Below are 15,623 nucleotides of genomic sequence, written 5' to 3'. Positions count from 1 at the left end.
GGGTGGCATCGCAACCTCCCGATCTGCCCTGCTCTGTGCATGACAGGGGGCGGTGCCCCAACTCCCCAATCAGCCCTGCTCTGAGCCCGACCAGGGGCTGCACCTAGGGATTGAGCCTGCCCTCTGCCACCCGGGAGCAGGCCTAAGCCAGCAGGTCGTTCTCTCCCGAGGGGTCCCAGACTGCGAGAGGGCACAGGCTGGGCTGAGAGACCCCCTCTCCCTCCCGAGTGCAGAAATTTTTGTGCACCGGGCCTCTAGTATATGTGTGTGTGTGTGTGTGTATATATATATATATATATATATATGGAAAAGAGTGGTGAGCAACTTTTCCAAACCACAGACTACAATACATGGTCTGCCAAAGCATTTTTGTCCCTCATCTAAGTGCAGGAAGCAGTTAAGGAAAAGTATCGTAGTCATCGGGATGGTGAAGTTTCTAGGTTTCAATTGGGCTTTTAAAAGGACAGTCAGAGCCCTAACCACTTTGGCTCAGCCTGTGGAGTGAAGGGTCCCAGGTTCGATTCTGGTCAAGGGCATGTACCTTGGTTGCGGGCACATTCCCAGTAGGGGGTGTGCAGGAGGCAGCTCATTGATGTTTCTCTCTCATCGCTGCTTCTAACTCTCTATCCCTCTCTCTTCCTCTGTAAAAAAATCAATAATATATATATATTTTTTAAAAAAGGACAGTCAGAATATCTAAAACAAGTTTGTGTAAAATACCTATCGGTTGAGCAAACGGAACAAGCCCCTACGCTGGTAATGTTATGTCCTCCTCTTGGAAGCCAGGCCGTGGCAGGTGACCCCAGGAGCATCTTTCCTGGTACGGGGCCAGGACGCTCACGAGAAAATCAACTCAAGTGGATGAACAGTTTCTGTATTTACTTTTTGCAAAAGGATTACTCAAGAAGAGAAAAAAACAAACAAAAGAAACATCAGAGTTCCTAAGGACTGTAATTTAGATTGAAGCTTTCTTTAAAAGAAATCACAAAAGCCCAGCCGGTGTGGCTCAGTAGTTGAGTGTCAACCTATGAACCAGGAGGTCACTGTTCGATTCCCCATCAGGGCACATGCCCGGGTTGCAGGCTCGATCCCTAGTGGGGAACATACAGGAGGCAGCCGATCAATGATTCTCTCTCATCATTGATGTTTCTATCTCTCTCTCCCCCTCTCCTTTCTTCTCTGAAATCCATAAAAATATACATACATATTTTTTAAAAAAGAAATCACAAAAATTGCAATTGGCTACTCATTTGGGGGAAAAAATTAGTTTTCATTCATATCTCAAATCACACTTCAAACTAACTTCTATACAGATGAAATACTTTATAATGTGAAATAAAACCATCATCATACTACAGTAAGAAAATGTAGATAGCATTTCTATGCAATCTTATGGTTGGAGATGTTGATTTTCATGCATTCATTCTAGAAACACTAGATGCCAAGCAGCAGAGAGCTAGCTGTGGAAAACACAGACACAGTCCCTGTGCCTGTAGAGTCACAGGCTAGAGGGGGAAATTGAAAAAAAAAATTACATAATGATACGTGCACAAAGGTGAAAATAGCAGGATTCTGAGGAAGAGAATACTGAGGAAATAACCAACGTTGGATGGCACTCTGACTGAGGTGAGATTTAAGCTGACGATCTTGTTAACAGTTACCATGGGTGTGCACTTCAATGCACAGGGCAGTTTTCTAAGAGCTTTGCATGAGTTAACCCACATGGTCCTCCAAAACTCTGAGACAGGTACTATTATGATGACGATTCTTCGGTTACAGGTGAGATAGAGGTGCAGTAACCTGCCCAAGGAAACAGAGCTAGGGAATGGGGAAGCCACGGGGACCCAAGCAGCCTGCTCCAGAGCTCTCTCTGGGAGTTGCCTCCCTGGACAAGGAGGAGTCAGCCATAAGAAATGTGTGTGTGAGCACATGTGTGCAAGCACGCACCTGCGCATGCACATGCACAAGCACATGTTCCAAGCAAAGGAACAGCATCCCGGGGGCAAGAAAGAGCTTGGCCTGTTCCCTGACTTGAAAGGAGGCCAGTGGGGCTGGAACATAGTGTTCTAGAGTGAGTAACAGAGCTGAGGCTGGAGAGCAGGCGACGCCAGATCATGCCTGGCCTTGCAGGCCTCGGTAGGGAGAATGTCATGCTGGGCTCAGGCCGGGGTGTGCCAAGCCGTGATTACACTTCAAAGAGATCACTCTGCTATGTGAAGAACAGATTCGGGGGAACACCATCAAGGCATTCCTGAGTCCCGGCGAGTCTATGTGGACACCAGAGGGGAAAGACTCGACTCCCAGGCCTGGGTATCTACACCTGCGCCTCCTCAGTTCATCTCTGTCATGAAGCGGCAAGAGTTGCAGACACCCCGTTCTGCCACCGACCACATCCATGACCTTAAGTGAGCAAGTCACTTAAGTCCTCCAAGTCAACTTCCTCCTCTGTAAACCGAGGTTAATAATAGCTGCTCCACCTCCCTCACAGCTCTGTTGTGAGGATCGGGTGAGATGATGCATGTGAAAGTGCTCTGTGAGTTTATAAGGCACTTTAACGTTCTAGTTATTCCTGTTATTTCTGTTTCCTCACTATCCTTGACCTCTCAGCATCAACTGAGGCAGGAGCGGTTACCTGTGACCCTCAGGTTGGTCACTGTGCTAACACAATACTACAGTGTCAGCACGATGTTTCTACTGTGAATTACCTATTTGGTAATGATCCTATTTCATTCAAAACAAGCACAGCCTTTGGTTTTTGAATGACACAAGCATGGACTTCTGGAAGACAATAGTAGTGGCTAACAATGAATGAGCAGGTACCGAGAATCAGGCACCATCCTGAAGTACTTTACATCAACTAGCAGCACTACCAGAGAGGTTCCATTACTATCATCTTATTGATGGGGAAACTGAGGCAAAGCGGTACACCCAGGATTTGAACCCAGGCACCTAGCTCTAGAGTTCAGGTTTTTCCCCCTCTGTCCTGCAATTCTGTTGTGACAAGGTGTGGTCTAGGGTAGAGAGAAGGAAACCTGTCAGGGAGCCATGGCTCTAGAGCAGCAGTCGCCAAAGAGTGGTCCGCGGACCACTGGTGGTCCGTGAGGTCCGAGAGGTTGGCGACCGCTGCTGTAGAGCATCAGAGGCAAGAATATGGACCTGAACAAGGACAGCTGGGACCACTTTAAAAGGCAAACAAAAGTGTCCACGTCGCTAACTACCAATACTGCTGAGGACTTAGGGTCACCAGGCACTTCCATATGCTGCTAGTGAGACTATAAACTGGCACAACTTTTTGAGGAGACAATTAGCAGAGTGTATCAAACCCTGAACAGTACATTCCCACATGCCCATTCACTCAGCAATGCCACTCACAGTAATCTGTCCTGGGGGAATTATGGCTGTGCACAAAAGATGTGCACTGCAATGTTATTTCTAAACGTAAGCATAGGAAAACAAATACATGTCCAACTAAAGGAGATGGGGGTAGAGAAACCACTGCATTCCCATAGTGAACACAGCGTGGTCATTTAAAATGATGCGATAGTGGGAAAGGAATATGCATTTTATTAAGAAGTGGAAGTGTGTAAAAAATCCCATTACTATAGACTTTGGTACCTGACTATTTCAAGTTCTGAGTGGGTTTACCAGTTGTGTGAGCATGGACAAGTCATTTAATTTCTCATCAGCAGATGAATGGATTAGAAAACTGTGGTAAATCTACACAATGGAATACTATGCTGCTGTAAAAAAGAAGGAATTCCATTTATGGATAATAAAGACCATTATAAACTGATGAACAAAAATAGATAGAGACGCAGAGCAGCATCGAACAGACTGTCAAAGTACAGCGGGAAGGCCGGGGAGGTTTGGGGGGCCGGGGGGCGGGGTGGTAAGGGATCAACCAAAGGACTTGTATGCATGCATATAAGCATAACCAATGGACACAAGACATTGGGGGGTAGGGGAGGCCACGGGAAGGTCAAATGGGAAAACAAAAGGAGACATATGTACTACTCTTTGTAATACTTTAAGCAATAAAACAAAATTAAAAAAAAAAATTTCTCTGAACCTCAAGTTTTAAATGGGGAATGAAAATGTACCAACCTCACAGGGTAGTGAGAACTAATAAACTAATGTATGTAAAATGCTTGGTACAGAGCCTAGTACTGAGTAAGCATGTGATGATGCTCATTTTTTAAAAATCTAGCAAATGAACACACACAACACACACATCATTACAAGTATTTGTGATACAAACATTATAATTAATGCAGTACTATTTAAACCTTGATTATATATCTAGATGTGGAATACCAGATTTTTTTCTTTTAAATTTTCTGTATTTTCTAGGTTTTCTATACTTGAATAAATCCAGCAATATATTAATATTTAAGTATCTCCATTTTTCTCAAGTAGCCTTAATAATACTCCTTTCAATCTATTGATTTTTCTCTAGCATAATCTACTCCATGCATATTGCGTTTATGGAAATGGGATATTTTATTGATTTAATATGAAGAGCAATACATTTTCCTCTTTATTCTTCAGAGTCAAACAGCTTGCTCATATTTCATCCTATAAATGTCTTTTCTGCACCCATATCTACATTTGCAGGTTAGGAGCACTCTGAAGGATTACTGGGGCACAAAAGGTAGGGGAAAGTGGATTAATGTTCCTTAAAAAGCACAGTTAAAAGAGACAAGCACAGCAACTTCATGACAAGTATATGGGAAAAAGCATAGCTTACCTCAGTTATGTAAGGCCAGAAATTACTGCAATAAATATTTCAACTCCATGGACAATTTCCTCGTGTGGTCAAAAGACGGAAGGACTTCAGTAGTTCAGCAGTCTGTCCAGTACAGTGACAATCATTCTGAAAAGACAAAAGAATCTGGTTGAGGGAAATGTGATGGAGAAATATTCCTTTCTAGGTTGCAGACCTGCAGGAAAGGGGAATCAAGTGTGAGAGGCGGCTATGCAGTTCGGGAATCCAAGTACAGTGAAGTGCTTTTCCTGCTGGGAAGGGGCAGGCCAGAGTAACAGAGAACCTAGCATGTCCTGCAAACACAAGTCTCCTTGGCTGTAGGTAACAGCTAGTCGCTTGCTCTTGGGGTATATCTCCCACCATCACGTCAAAGAAATGGGCTGCTCCTCATGGCCTTTCACCTTCATTTCCATTGCTGTTCTCCGTGTACTTACCAATATGCATCAGTCAGCTCATCAATACCATCAATTTTATCTTCTAACATTTGTCATTTCAGTCAGACCACTCCATCAGTAACACATGGCCTTTCTCTTAAAAGTAGCTCCACTGAAGACTCTCTATAAATGGCAGTCCCTTGGGATTAACTGTGGGATTATTTCCAAGTCATCCCTCTCCATCATCCTTTCCTCCATAAGATCAGTCCACCACAGCTTTCCCTTGTATGTCCTACCGCTCTCTGCCTCTTTTTCATTCCAATCCACCGCTATTACCAAATTCTTTGGCACCCCTACCTGTTTGTAGCAGCAGGCTCTAACCTGTTCTCTCTCTGCGGATCACCACCTATCCTCTCTCTCTTGCAGAACAGCTGCTTCCATCCTATGACCTGTATAACCTCGAACAGTCCCGTTTCCCGGGTCTCAGTTCTCTTCACTATAAAACTGGCTTTGGTGTTCTCCATCCTCACTGGGCTTTGAAGGCCTATGTCCCTGGGCTTGGATCCTGGCCCAGGCACACGCAGAACTTAGACAAATTCTATTTCCTCAAAACTCAGTGTGTTCTGCATAAAATGGGAATAATATCATCTACCCTTACGGTTGCTGTAGGAATAAGAGCTGTGAGGTCTTGCACCTGACATACAGCAGGTACTCAACAAATAGTCATTCCCACCCTACCTTACAGGATTATCTCCAGCTTTGAAGCTCTCTGTTCTAATTTCCAAGTCTAACATTCTATTATATCCTTACCCATGGTGGTAATAAATCTCTCTTCCATAAAACAAACACAACACAAACTTCAGTCTAGATCTACTTTATCTTATCTTCCTCCAATTTCCAACAAACACCCTCTGTTCTAATCAGATAAGTCTTTGCTCCAAAGAATGCATACACCCTGCCTTTGCAGCTCTCATTCCCCAGGCAAGATACAGCTTTTCTTATCCCTTCTGGCAAGGACCAGCTCCAGCTCTGGCAATGCCCACCCACCTTTCCGACAACTTAACCCTCACACTGAGAGGGTTAACAGTACCATCCATTGTCTTGTGTTTACTGAGCTGGTTGTCCAATTTGAAAGGGACTATTCTGATTATTTTAAGTTAGCCTTGCACTTCAGCATGGACAACATTAGGATTTTTACAAATCTGGGATTTTTTGCAACAGCTCTGCAAATGCTTTTGAAATTTACAAGCATTCGTGCCTTAAGGTAAGATTCTTATGAATTACACCATCTTCTTTTCTTTTCTTTTTTAAATAAAAAATGTATTGTGGTAAAATATAGAGAATGTAAAATTTAACATCTTAACCATTTTTTAAAGTACACAGTTCAGTGATATTACATGCATTCACACTGCTGTGCACCAAGTTCACACAAGAAACTTATTCCGCCATCAGGAGTAGACCTTCACACACAATCCAGGGGCCTCTACCTGGAGCCAGGAGATGAGCTCTCAGTATGTCCAATGTGCGCAGATTTTGTGTCAAAGCGGATGTGTTCTCATTCCAAACAAACATTTTATGTGCAAACTCCCAGCAACAGCAGGGATGACTCACAGCAGGGAAAGACTGTTTCTTAGACTCTTAACTCAAAAAAGATGGCTGAAGCCCCAAGACTAAATGAAAATTCTAAGGGGACTGAGCAGAAGACAGTGAAGGGTGAGGGAGGCAGAGGAAGAACAGATAAAGGAGGCATGGAGGGGTGGTTACAGAGGTAGGAGAAAGACCAAGAGAGTGGAGAGGCCCATTAGCCCAAAGATAGATGAGTGACGTCAAATGCTGCAATTTTTTATTATATAGATAATAGTGAGACGGATATCCTGGAAAACACCATTAAGTATTTGTTAGGGATAAGGACATGGGTCAGAGGTATGCAAAGTACATGGATTTGATATTGTTGATAACTCACCCCATACAACGTTTCAGCCACTCTATGCTCTAGCGGAACATGAGTACACTTCTCCGCACTCCCTCTAAAATAGTGTAGTAGTATTATTTTTTAACTACCCCATTCTATAGATTTTAAAAGTTCATTTTTATTAGCATATCTGAGGTTGAACGTTTTTTACTTTTTTTGTACTTCTTGTGTATGTCCTTTACTTTTCTGTTAGAATGCTCGTCATTTGTTGTACCATTTTTTCTATCAGAGATATTCTTAACTTAGTACCCTAATAATGGAGAGAAGATGGTATATTCATTGGGAACCTTTGGCTACAAGGAGCAAAGCCCATTCAAGCCTATCAGAGTCAGAAAGCATCTTACCATAAGGACACAGAGGTAGCCTTGTATCAGGATACTACATACGAACATTGCCTTATGTGTTGCAAATATGTGTTCCTCCTTTTTTAAATTCTATCTCTAAAATGGAAACACCACTACTTCACTGGTCTATTCTGAGGGTTTAAAGAAAATGCAGGTAAAGTCATGCCTGGAAGTAATCACTGTTAAAACAAACAGGAAATTGTTGTTAGTAAGGTGCCTTTAAAGAAAAAATCCTCACCTGAAGAATGCTTTTTTAAATTGATTTTTTAGAGAGAAAGAAAGGTAGAGAGTTGGGAGAGAGAGAAACACTGATGTGAGAGAGAAACACCGATGGACTGCCTCCCACATGTGCTCGACCTGGGATCAAACCTGCCAGGCGGCTCAGTTGATTGGAGCATCGTCCCCTGCACCAAAAGGCTGTGGGTTTGATTCCCTGTCAGGGCACCACTGGGCAGGTGGTATCATTCCTTTTTCCAGGTAAAATGTAATAGGCATCCACAGTTAGTAAATTTATAATGAGATTTTTATTTTACAAATAAGCTTTGTAAAAGTATATTTTTATTGATTTCAGAGAGGAAGGGAAAGGGAGAGAGAGACAGAAACATCAATGACAGAGAATCATTGATCTCGATCAGCTGCCTCCTGCACGCCCCCTACAGGGGATCAAGCCCGCAACCCAGGCATGTGCTCTGACCGGGAATCGAACCGTGACTTTCTGGTTCATAGGTCGATGCTCAACCACTGAGCCCTACCAACTGGGTACCATCCACTCTTTTAAGTTCCATGTGAAAACTCTCTTCTTCTCCTTCCTCTGTGATGTGTCTTTACTCTTCAGTGCCATTTTGGTAACAAGATAAATATTTATGTTTAGGAGCCAGGGCCACTTTATCAGTCACTACAAACCTAACCCCATGACAGGTACCTGACTTTCTAACATTCCAAACACCATTCAAGGTTCTTCGGCAGCTCGTACATTAGCGATGCCAGCAGTAACCGTACACACCTGAACCTGTGCTCTTGTCAGGGGTGAAGCAGCACGGTGCTGTCTAAATATTTTATGTACTGCTTGAAATTCTAGATGAAGAAGCATTCACAGATCCTCTGCAACATGCTGGTTGCCCTGGTAGCATTTTAAAATACATATTATTTTTGTTGATTTCAGAGAGCAAGGGAGAAGAAGAGAGATAGAAACATCAATGATGAGAGAGAATCACTGATCAGCAGCCTCCTGCATGCCCCACACTGGGGATTAAGCCCGGACCAGGTTCATTTGTCAACCCTCAACCACTGAGCCACGCCAGCCGGGCCCTGATAGCATCTTTTAGGATTAATGAATGCTGTGTGCAAGCTTTACCCTCTTTACCTGTTTTCAGCTACAGGCATTTTATTAAATCAAGATATAACAGTAACACTCCAGGAGTCAGAGTGCTCTGCTATCGGTCCTTCCCCTCGGATAGGCTTGTCACCTTAGCATGGCTTAGACCTACATCTCAAATACAAGTTACATATACAGAGGGGAGAGAAAACAGTTGTCGAGAGAGTTCTGTTTTCTGACAGATAACGGTAGGGTAGGGATAATTTCTCCCATGAACACCTAAGCACAATTTCTTCAAATGAAAAAGAAATGTGGTAATACCCAACATGGTAATGGGTATTTTCAAATGTCATCACTAATTTTTCCTTAAAAATCTTGCACTAAAGTTGATAACAATATAGAAACAGCTAGATTTATACATATATATATATATATATGTACACACACATACATATATATATATGTTTTTTAAAAATCAACTATGAGATACACTCTCAAACTGTTATACGGTCCCCGGAGAAAAAAAATAAAATAAATAGACTCAATTTTTAAAATGTTGTACAGAGGACTCAAGAAAAGAGCTTTTCTCCCTTAGGATTAATAAATCAGAAATGAAATGTCTGGCTGACTGCTACCCATGCAAATGATACTGCTAATACTTTTTTTTTTTAACCTTGATTGCTTAGCAAAGGCCAAAAAAAGTCACACTTGAGAGAGATTACAAAGGGAATAAAGGGCACTCGGGCATCCAAAGCAACTTCCTTTCCTGGTATCTAGATATATAAAGTAGGGAGAATATTTCCACTTAAAGCAAAGGAAACAAAGGCCAATGTTTTTTTTTTGTTTTTTTTACTGTTCAGATTGGAAACTGGGTAGATGGTTCGGTCTCCAGTTGGGGCGTGAACAGAAGGCAACCAATGATAGGGTTACCATTTGACTCAGATCTACCCTTTAAACCATAAACCCCAGGACAGAAAGCTCCGGATTCTCCAGTGTTTCTCCTCCTTCCGCTCTCTGTAGAAGTGACCACATCTGGGGGCGGCCTGGGATGAGGTGGCAGGAGGCCCCTCGCTGTACTCTGAGTGAGAGGAATGACGCTCTAGTAGGTAATGATCAGCAGGTGGTGCTGTCAGCTGGTTTGGAAGATGCCATAAGGACCTTCAGTGTGTTCTTTTCCCCAAAGTTTAAATGAGAAATATCTTAACCTTCCCAGAGAATTATTTATAAAGGCACTGTTAGCCTGGCTGCTGTGGCTCAGTGGTAGCGCATCAACCTATGAATCAAGAGCTCTCGGTTTGATTACCCATCAAGGCACATGCCCCAGTTTTAGGCCTGATCCCTAGTAGGGGGCGTGCAGGAGGCAGGTGATCAATGATTCTCTCTCATGGATGTTTCTATCTCTCCCTCTCCCTTTAAAAACCAATAGAAACATGTATGTTTTTTAAAATTTAAATGTTTAACAAGCTTTCAGAGGATGAATGATGCTGGTCCAGGCACCATAGTTTGAGAATTATTCATTAAGTTTATCCTTTGCTATTATCTAGAATACTATCTTCTCTGATTAATTTACTACATAAAACAGAAGTCTCTTACTAAAGGACTAAGAATGTGGCTTTTGTTATCAACCATATGACTTACCTCAAGCAAGTACTGTACTAGCTTTTTCTGTGCTTTAACTTTCCCTATATACAGTGAAAATACCTACCTCCCAAATATTGTAAATCTGATTAGAGGGTTATTACTATGTAACTTTAAGGATGTCACCAAATGATCAGCTGTGGCCTTGTCTTTTAGAATATTGTTGACTGCTTTCATCGAAATACTTTGTAACATTTAAGGTAAGAACCAGAGACCTCTCATTTACCAGGCAAGATGGGAGAAAACTTTATATATTTTTTAAAAAGAGCCTGGCCAGAGTGGCTCAGTTGGCTGAGCATTTCCCTGTGCACTAAAAGGTTGTGGTTTGGTTCCCGGGCAGGGCACATGCCTGGGTAGAGGGTTCAGTCCCCAGAACAGAAGGCAACCAATGGATGTTTCTCGCTTTCTCTCTCTCTCTCCCTCCCTCCCTCCCTCTCCCTTCCCCCTTCCCTCCCTCCTTCCCTCTCCCCCTCTGTCTCTCTCTCCAAGCATATCTTCCGGTGAGATTTAAAAATAAACAAACAAATAAACTAGATAAAACCTAGCAAATGTTTTCTATCTCAAAATTATGAATAATCTGAAAAGATGCTTTTAATTCTTCCTCGTGAAAACAAATTACTTCAAGTTCTGCCGTGTGTATAAAGACAGAATGCAACACATTCAGGCTTCCATTTAAAATATATATACACTTAAAAAGAGAGAGTAGTAGTATTTCCAGTAAAGAATTCTAAAACAAGGGCCTCTTCCCTGTTGAGAATGGGGTGGCGCAGGTGCTCATTTCAATATTAACCATCATAGAAATGCCGCACTCCACTCTAGGGAAGAAAGAGAGGAAACTGAGGCCGGCTCCCCGGAGCGCCCCAGTTAACTGGGTCAGGCTGTAAAGTATGCCACGGGAATGTGCTCTCGAGCCTCGTTAGATATCAGAGCCCAGGCTCTGGTATTTCAGCACAGACAACTGGCGCCCTGCCCAGTCACCATCCTCCTGCTCCTCAGCCTTCCTGGAATGTTGGGCCCAGAACCTTTGTCCTCTTTCCCAAGAGAGGAGTGAGTCTGAGGTGAGCCATTCCACTAAGCGCAGCCCAAGGGCCAAGGCAAGATGATGCCAGTTACGCCTCCATGAGTCCTACTTCCGTCGGACAAGGTGACTCCTTCCACTAGCAAGGCAACCCGGGCTCCCAGGGCAAACACCCTGGAAGCACAGAGCAGAGGTGGACAGGCCCAGCCCCACTGATCCTCCTGCCTGACCCCTCCAAGCACCTCCCAGCGTTCTCCGCTGAGCCTCTAACTGAAGCTCGGTTCAATGACAAAAACAACAAGCGCGCCGTCCATCTATTGTTACCCCAGGCTGATACTAAAGTCTCCCAGTGCGTATGCATCTCCATTACCGTGTAACGGAGGAAGCCTGACCCTTCTCCATCAATCGCTCCCACAAGGAAGCAATTCCTGTCTTCGCATTCAGGATTTTAAGGCGAACATCAATCAATCTCAGGTGAGAGGGGTGAGTTGGAAAACACTGTCGACCACTTTCCTATTGTCTTTAAAATAAGAAGAAAACAATGCCTTTGACGTTATAATCCCTCCTCCCTCACCGCCTTCCTTTTCTCACTGGCACCAACTTACATTACTTCTGGCCTAAAAAATTTGACTTATTTATTGGATACATTTAGAGACTGGTAAGGCGGCAATTTTAATTTCTTGACCTAGGCCCTCCACATTTACAAGTTCTCTCTTGTTCTTTGATATGAAGACGGCCTTTAGTGATGGCCGTGAACTCCTTAGGAGGGAAAGGAAGCGCCTGTCCAGGTATGACAGCATCACGGTTTCTGCGAGTCAGACTCTTCCGCCTGCCAGTAATTAAAATCTGTACCAGCTCAAATATTGTTTCTCAAAACATGCTGGAAACAAATGACGACTCCCTGTTAAACCCGACCTTCACTGTACTAGGATACAGATTGTGGTCATGTCAGACAAGATGGCAAAGAATGAAAACGCAAGTCCTAAGGAGATCTGCCACTTGATACAACCTCACCACGTCCTAGACCAGTGATGGCGAACCTTTTGAGCTCGGCATGTCAGCATTTTGAAAAACCCTAACTTAACTCTGGTGCCGTGTCACATATAGAAATTTTTTGATATCTGCAACCATAGTAAAACAAAGACTTATATTTTTGATATTTGTTTTATATATTTAAATGCCATTTAACAAAGAAAAATCAACCAAAAAGATGAGTTCGCGTGTCACCTCTGACACGCGTGTCATAGGTTCGCCATCACTGTCCTAGACCTAGACCAACAAGAAATCATATCTCAGTCCTGGCCTGCATGGCTCAGTTAGTTGGGCACTGTCCCGTGCACCAAAAGGTCGCTGATTCAATTCCCAGTCAGGGCACATGTTGCGGTTATGGGTTTGATCCCTGGTTGGGGCGTGAGCAGGAGGCAGCCGATCCATGTTTCGCACTCGTGTCAATGTTTCTCTCTCTCTCTCTCTCTCTCAAAAAAAGTCAATTAAGAAATAAAATGAATCATATTTCAGAAATTTTCTAAAAGAAAGAAAGGAAGATCTTTCTGCTGGAAACAGCCATTGTTACCTCATCAGTTAAAACATACTGATGCAAAGAATGCACTGGCATACTAAAAATACCTGCTTGACATATATAGGTGTCCCCAAAAAATGGATACACGCTTTAACAGCTGGTAGCTTAAACACTGCCTTTATAATTAGTCCACATGTTTGTATACATTTTTTGGGATACCCTATACGTCCTTTAAAAATTACATATGTATTTGTCATCGCTATTTATTGCAAATACAAGGTAGAGATATGTAAGTGGAGGCAAAACACTGACTTTCAGTTCCAACTTGTTTTAAACCGAAATGCCTGACAAAAGAAAATGGACATGTCCTCCCAGCGACCTCCTGGGCGGAACGGCAAACGCGTGCTCCCAAGTTGTGCTGCACCTATACCCACAGGTTAACTGGGAGGAATTTCCTGTGGTGAGTTTAGGGCTTGATTTTATGAGCCAAAAAAGACGAAGACCAGTATCTGCGTCCTTACCAAATGCTCATTAAGCACTTTAAGAAAAACCCATATTTATTCTCTGAATAATCTGTGTACTGCCTTTAAACAAAATCGATTGCCTTTAATTTTTCTGATAAATTAAGAAACATCTCACTTTAGGTGTCTAAATTTCTCAGCTGAGGCTCTGTGCTCCAACTGCATTTCAGCCTTCTTTAAAAAAAGCAGAACTATGTGGTTTCTCACTGTAAATTTACATGGGATGACAAGTGCCTGGTTTTCACTTAATTTTAATGCATGCCTTGCTTGTTTCCTTACTAGAAATGTGTTCTCCCTTTAAAATTTTTATTTTATTTTAAAGTGAAACATGGTTGTTTCCTTACATATTAAAAAAAGAAAAAAGCAACTTGCCTTGTTCAACAACATGGAATCTCCTTTATTTAAATCTTAACAAACAATGCATTCCTAAGGCTTTTTAGGTTATTTTTACACATATTTCCCCAGTGTGGGTGTTCAGAATTTTCATTTAAGAAGGGCTCCAACATGAGAACAAATCCATGAACATGTGTTGCCAAAGGAACACTATGTAACTTCTGCACCGCCACAACCTCTAGCAATTGTCAACAATGCCCTGGTTGCTCTGGCTCTGGCGTGCACATAGCGGTATCAAGTATCACTGTTTGCCTTGGTAACAATGCCTTTTCTTGTGGAGTAGACACATGACACCACCTTGTCACACAAACTCCCCACAGAGGAGCGGGTCCAGGATGGAGCCTGCAGCTGGGTGTCGGAGCACCAGAACCATCCATTCCCCCACCTCCCGCCCCCCGCCATGGGCTGGTCTACAGGGAGTCAGACACTCACAGACCACCATGGGGGTGGACACTGGTCCCTCCCATTTTTAAAAGATATCAAATCGGTAAAATGCATCAAGGGCCTTTAGCGTGGTGGTTACAGTTTTAAAAATAAATGTAACTTCTGACCCTATAATTTTACTTCTAATTATACACACTAAGAAAATAGTGTTTAAAAATAAAACACATAGACTTAGACACAAATATATTCACTGCCCAACTTACAGTATCAAAAGTCAGAAACTTAAAAACTGTAATTAAATTATTATGCAGACAATAAACATTTATGAAGAGTTTATTAAGATGAGGAAATAACAGTTTATAAAATTAAGTGAAAACTGGGTATGCAGTTTGAAGAGTTGACATAAAAATACATAAATGATTGAAAAGAACTACATCGATTTCTTTTTAAAAAATATATATTTTATTGATTTTTTACAGAGAGGATGGGAGAGGGATAGAGAGCTAGAAACATCTATGATAGAGAAACATCGATCAGCTGCCTCCTGCACACTCCCCACTGGGTATGTGTCCGCAACCAAGGTACATGCCCTTGACCAGAATCGAACCTGGGACCCTTGAGTCTGCAGGCTGACGCTCTATCCATTGAGCCAAACCGGTTAGGGCTACATCGATTTCTTAATAGTTTGTTCTTTGTCTAAAAACAATCTAATGAGACTGATTCTTAAAACTTCTGAAACGTAAATGTGGTGAGAATGAATAAAGTAATGTGTGTTAAAAGCTTACCACCACTGGCATTTAGTTCCCTAAGAGAAATGAAAGCTATTATCACACAGGATCACCTTCTACTCACACCTGACTTACTAGTCTAGGACTTTAGCCAAATCACAACTTCTGAGCTTTGCTTTCCCTCCTGTAAAGTGGGAATGAGCATAGTTACCTCATAGGGGCAAAGATTAAATAAAACAAAAATTGCCAAGTGCTGAGCTTAGGCACTCAATAAAATGTTAGTTCTCTTTCTGTCTCTCTTTTAGAAGATATAAATTTTGTCCATGCTGGATAGTCTTGTGCCAATTTTAAAAATTAACTCTAAATTCAATACACATATGGGCACTGAAAGTCTTAGAACATTAAGAACATACTCATACGAGAAGGTCTGGCTCTGAAAAGGTCTGGCTCTGACAAGCTCATGCACTGTTCCAGGGCCCAACAGCCTTTAAAATGGGCCAACACTGCACTGAAGTTCTACAAGAAAAGGACTGAAGAGTGTGCCTTTCAAAAGGAAACATTCCCACGGATGCATAAACAGGTTTCGCATTCCCAAGCATGCGCTTCATTTATATGGCGATTCCAAACTGGGAAATACCGCAGACGCTTTCCT

General features: G+C 42.5%; 1 protein-coding gene across 2 annotated transcripts in view; it reads right to left on the bottom strand.

Moving 5' to 3' along the window:
• Positions 1–15,623, bottom strand: part of KANK1 (KN motif and ankyrin repeat domains 1) — a 191,124-nt gene that overhangs the window by 118,741 nt on the left and 56,760 nt on the right. Inside the window, exons 1-2 of one of the 2 annotated variants that reach the window (XM_070431553.1) lie at positions 5,200–5,436; positions 4,748–4,873 (exon numbers count right to left, since the gene is read on the bottom strand). The gene's annotated coding sequence lies outside the window, so the exon portion shown is untranslated. Of the gene's footprint in view, positions 1–4,747; positions 4,874–5,199; positions 5,437–15,623 lie in introns of those variants that run through there. The other variant, XM_070431552.1, reaches the window with a different exon arrangement.

This window comes from Myotis yumanensis, unplaced genomic scaffold (assembly GCF_028538775.1).
Source record: "Myotis yumanensis isolate MYYU_CA2020_CCGP unplaced genomic scaffold, mMyoYum1.0.hap1 SCAF_12, whole genome shotgun sequence".
Taxonomy (NCBI): Eukaryota; Metazoa; Chordata; class Mammalia; order Chiroptera; family Vespertilionidae; genus Myotis; species Myotis yumanensis.
This window is presented reverse-complemented; position numbering and strand designations above follow the sequence as displayed.